The sequence below is a fragment of the Aquila chrysaetos genome, chromosome 9, assembly GCF_900496995.4.
Source record: "Aquila chrysaetos chrysaetos chromosome 9, bAquChr1.4, whole genome shotgun sequence".
NCBI lineage: Eukaryota > Metazoa > Chordata > Aves > Accipitriformes > Accipitridae > Aquila > Aquila chrysaetos.
The window spans coordinates 20,451,973-20,457,972 of NC_044012.1; positions in this window are offsets into that span (position 1 = coordinate 20,451,973).

Below are 6,000 nucleotides of genomic sequence, written 5' to 3' on the forward strand. Positions count from 1 at the left end.
GTCACTGTTTCTTATTGAGGCTTCACAACCACTGTTGAACTGCCCACTCCCGCAATGCAACTAAGATGGTTGAGCCTGTGTGATTGTGCCTAAGAGATCTTTTCTTCATGCTCAGCTACTCCTGTTTCTCATTTTGCCTTGACTAATACCTTGACAGCAAGCTACTCTTTGTCAAACATAAATATGGAGGTAACTAATGCAGTAGATGTCCAAAGACAGAAACTTTCAAGACAAATAGCTTTTATCCACCCTCTGAGAAGTGGTAAATACGAAAGGTCAGCTGTACCCTCTGAGGGCATGGATCTGATGGCTAGCCAAGACAAAATAAAAAAAAAAAAAAACCCTATTTTGAACAGTAAAGCCAAATCAAAGTAATCCTTGCTTTTTGTCTGTAATCAAAGCTTGGGAGGAGAGAGTGTAAGATGTTGCTTCTAACTATTTTTGTAATAGTTGTAATCCTGTCTTTCTGGTAACTTACTGCATTACCTTAAGCAGAACTTGACCATCAATTTTACTTTTTCCTGCTTTCTGTTAATTCTAGGGCTACATTAAATTTAGTCAATTTTTGTGTAATGCTTTGGAATATGCTAGTATACTCACTCTTAAACACTGGAAAAAAATCAAACTACTCTGCCTTTCTTCTCTCAACTTCATCTAATTGTAAAGCTTGCTTATAAATTCTGAATCTGTAACAAAAGAAAATGGGATGTTCGCAGTGGTCAATGGCTTTTGAGCTTTTTGTGTGTGTTCATTTAAATCTGTTTTAAAGATGAGGGCTTAGAAAGGTAATGGATTTTTAATGGGGACGAATTACTGAAGACTTGGTGATGTCATGATCTTGAGGCTGTAATTACTTCAATTTCTCATGGAAATTTTTAGAAAGCATACATCTACTTTGGAAATACCTGGGAAGTTTGGAATTCAAACATTGGCAACAGTAGCTAAAATCATAGCTTCTCTCCTGGGATATGCTGCTGCTTGGGTTAAAATTCTGTGTGTCAGGGACTCTTTCTGCCATCAAAATCAGTATTTATTTCACTTCTGGGAAATAGCCATAGGATTGTAAGCATGTTTTTGTAAAGGCAAAGGGAAGGAACTCTGTTCCATGCAAACTTTGGCTCTGGCTTCATGGTACAGCGAAGTATCTGGTAGAGGGAGGAGTATCTCGACAAATGCTCAGCTGTGGTGTCCTGACAATGAATGGCAAAGCCTGGTCATGGCAGTGAAAGTAAAGGGGGAAGAAAACCATTTCCTAGCATGATGGCATCAAGGAAAGTTATTTACCTGACCTTAATCCAATATATTTTAATGACAAATATGTGGCACTGTCTTTCTACTTCAATCTGCCTGTTGTCCATTAGAAAGGAGTGATGTAGGAGTATGCAGAACACTAAATATTTGGAGGGACTAAGTTGTCTGAAGTGCCTTGTGTCCTGCAGAAATCTCTTTCCTATACTGAAACAAAACATCAGTTCCTGGGGAACTGAATTAAGAGGATTAACGCCTAATTTGTTCTGATGCCTTTTATTGTAAGACATATCCTGGATGTGAGCCATGTCCAATAACACAAAAATGTCAGTTCTTGGGAAAGAAATATGTTTGTGTAGACTTATGTCTCTTGTACTGGTAGACATCTTCAGCAATCAGTAGCATTAGAGATTTGTGAACCTCAGATAATCCGAAGGCATTAATATTAGTTAGCGTTTCACATCTATAGGTTTTGGTTTTCTTTCAACTTGTATTTGAGCAGCTAGAACTGACTGGAGGGTGCTTTTAATTCTAAAATGACTGTGATGCTGTATTTTTCTTACATAGTTGGGAGTTGAAAGATGGGAGACTTAATACAACTATACAAATACTTGGATTTTTTTGTTCTCCTGGTTCAGACACATTACGACTTTATTCCCCAAAACTTTGACTACTTCTTGTTTTATAGCTTTGCTGTACAGGTGGGCTGGTTGAATGATGACGTGAATGATCCTCATAAACCTGACAAGAACTGTGACTTGTATGGTTTGAGTTGACATAATGCATACTTTTATGATCTGTATTAAAAATGCAGTAGAGGGCAGTAGTATGTAAGTTACAGAGGAGTTGTTTGGTAATGTTGAATGGCATCTGTGTTAATTTCACCTGAGAAATCCAGGATTTCAGGGAAATGAAGACCTAAGTTTGACATCCACAAAATATTTCCTGTCCTGATGCAATTGTCCATATCCAGATTCTGAGTTTGGAGGAACTTTAAACGGTAAGGCAAAGATTGTTCTATCTGACATAAAAAGCAAGAAACTTCAGCTTGATTCAAACTCTGAGTAAAAGAATCTGAGGCATGAATTATACATCCATTCCCCTCTATATGCTCAGATGAAAGCACAAATTTGATGTTGCTGTCAGAAGTCTAAGCATTAAGTGTTGCAGTTGTGTACCAACCATGAAGCACGTATCTACATTTTTTAATTTTACAGGTCTGCAACCTGTCATTCAGACATGTTCTTCTCTAACAACTATGTGGAGTAGATGTATAAATATACTCAGTGTACAGTACTATGATGTACAAAACAGATCATGTATTTTTTAAAAAGTGCTGCAAATGCTGCTGGATCTGTTTTCTTACTGCACTGCTGAACAATGGACAAATCTTGTACCTCAAAGTTTTCACTTTGCTTGTAACCACTGACTCATACCTAGTAACCTTTCCAGGAAGGCAGAATTATTGACCAAGCTGCAATTGCATGTATAACTAAAAATGTTACCTTATGTGAGAGAAGTGCAAGTATCCACAGTCATCAAGCCAGATAGTAAATTCAGCTGTGTGAAACCACTGTGCCTACAGGCTAAGTATTTTCATCACTATTATTATTTTTGAAACTGCGCTGTGTCTGAGGTAGTCAAAGAAGGGTTCTGGTACAGGTCTAAGCAGTTTGAGTAAGATGAGTGAGGAGCACTGCTGTTATTTTAGCTGTGCTTGCAGATTCTTTGTACCTGTATAAAAAAGAGGCAATATACAATACAGGAAATCTCACTAAATACTTAAACTATCATGACCAGAGCAGATTAAAGATGACAGTGGAATTTGAAAACAGATCTGGGAGACAAGGCTGGCAAGGGGCAGTAATATGGGGTCCCTGCCTATCCATGGCAAGGGCATACTTTCATGGACCAAACCAAAACATGTAACTGTAGGTCCCAAAACATGGATTGGTTGCTCCTGCTTTACACAGTTCAGGTGTTTGGAAGGATCTTTGGAAGGTGAAATTGTGTAGTGAAGTGTTAAAGTGGTTTTAGGGAGGGTAAAATGATAAAGGAAAGAATGTAATAATCTCTGGTATGTGTGTGAAATCCTCACTTCTGTTGTACCTGCTTCAGTCTTGAGATCTTGTGATATTTCTTGATGAAGGGAAGTACTCTTGTCCCTATTTGATACAAAGACACAGGTAACTTGTTCAAATTCCTTTACACAGAATCTAGTAGTGTACCGTTAACTCCAAAGTTAGTGCTCTTGTCACTAAACCATCTTCAGTCTATAGAACAAATCATTTTCTAGAAAGTGAGGGCAAAGCTGGTGTGCTACTCTTTGATGGAGGAAAGAATACTTGAGAAAAATGTAGTGTGTCAATGAATGCATTTTCTGCATAACACATTCCTTGTTAGTAATTTCATCTTGCTGAACTCTAGGTTCCAAAGCAGTTAATCCCATGTAAAGATAATGCATCCTTGATTTTTCATCTACTGGTAAGTATTGCAGTATATGTCACTTCATGTTTTCTATTATGTCCAGTTGTGCTTCTATGCCAGACTATGATACAATGAAGAAAAAGTAACTAAAATGTGATATAATATAGAACATAAAAGATGAAACAAATAAAACCTATTCCATAAAAAATTCCTCTGTCTAGTTTTGGCTCCTAATCCAGTGACTCAAACACCCTCCTCCCTGCCTTTGATTCAAGCCTTGCTGACCTGGTTCTTGTCACTAAGCCCAAGCTTTTTTGCCCTGCTTAATTGGTTAGCAAAATTTCAGCACCTTAAGCTCAAATAAACCTTCCAAAGCCAAACACTGCATGAAAATCTTCCACACAGACAGAAGCAAATTGATAACAATCAAATGTTACGCACAGTTTCTCTTTGGAGAGAGACCAAATGCTTCAATAATGGCAAATGAAGTTTAAGAAACTCATGCTTTCTTAGCAGGGATGCCTATGCAAAAATAGAATTTAGCTCAGAGATTAAGGGTGTCAGGAAATTGGAAAAGAGCAAAATGAAATGTCAGAAAGGCAGCAGGAGGAAGTGGGAGGCTGGGCTGGTAGAATGATGTCTGTCAGGCTATGATGTATTTGTATTTGATGAAGTAGATTTTAAAAGCAAAGCAGAAGGAAAATTCTGACTCTGGGGGAGATGAGGAAAAAACAAGTAGCTAGCTGGACTGCAGTTACTGGTATTTTACTATCCTACATCAAAATCTGCTTAGCAAGTGCTAATTTAAAGCTCCCTGGGCTCTCAAGTAGACAACCCTGGCCAGCAGAGACTGATGTTGGATTGCTGAACAGTAAAGACTGCAGCTGTCTGGGAATCCTGAAGTTAAATATTTGCACAAGACACTTGTATAGATCATGTGTCTGAAGAGCATGTTTCCTGTGAGAAGTGGCAAAGAATCTGGATTTACATGTGGGGAAAGAGAAACTTAATGAGACATAATGTTTGGTATCTCTACCTAGCTAAAAGTAATTTTAATAGAAGGCCCTGAACTGTGTGTGATTTCCACATTTCAGAGACCTCTATTACTCACCGTGGCTAACTTGCCTAGCTCTAGTCTCTAGGCTTCAGCTCTGAAGATGTCTCAGATTCTTAGCTAAGGAGTTGACACTCACCTAAGGGCCACATGCCTCAGGGTATTTTGCTAATTTTTTCATGTCTTCCATTTTAAGAGCACAGACCACAGTTTATTTCATCTCCCAGTTCAGACCACCCTATGCGATAAAGTCAAGGTCATCACATTATTCCTCATACAGCTGTCTTTATTATTAACTTTCTGAGGATGATCACTGATTTATTACCACTGAGTACATCTGAGAGAAGAACATAAACATACATGACAGTAATATACATCTCTCAAAAAGGAGTATCTCCTAATTTAAATAAGAAGTTGTCTCTTGCAGCATAACAGTAGAATAAAAGACAAGTTCTATTACCTGTATTTCATACATTTATTATCAGTCTAGAAGGATTCAACCTGTAAAGTAAAATTTATATCTTTCATGATTAATCCCATAGATCTTAGGTGAGGAAACAGTTTGATCCACAGCAAAAGTTAGAGATAGTTCTACCTAATCTAGTTCTAAAAAAAATCCGAAGTTTTGTTAATCCATAAAATTATTCTATTTTTTCAAAGTAATAATGACACCTGTCAGATGGATGTGCAAGTATAACAAAGTAGTAGCAATGTGCTTGTTTTTTTCAAAAGCACAAAACAGTGAGGTGCACAAGAAGAAATACCACTGCTGTGATTCTCCACCCCCAGTCCTTGCTAGGTAGATTAAAAATGTATGTAGTTTTTCAGATAGAGTTTTTGTAATACTGCTTAAGGTTTAACATAACCATATTCCTGTACAATGAAGCAGCCAGAATTTGGGATCAAAGCCTTGATCTACTTAAAAGAGTCTTCTTAGACTTACGTGGGGCTGTTCTTGGGAATAAGTATTTAGCATCAGGCCCTTAAGAAGCAAGATACATTAATGGAATAGAGTAAGATACTATGCACTTACTCCTTTAAGAAAGGTTTTTGTAAATGCTAAGTGTATGTTCAGTCAGTATTTTTTTCTGAATGTTTCAGATAAATAGAGGAAGCAATTTAATTTGTTACCATTTGTTGTTTGTTTCTATTTCCTGTACTCCAATTAGTAAATTAAGAAATTAAACTGCTTTGTCTGGTTTCATGAATCAGTAGAAGGTATGGGCTGGCTCAGATTGACTTCTCAGAAATGTACAAACACATAATCCATA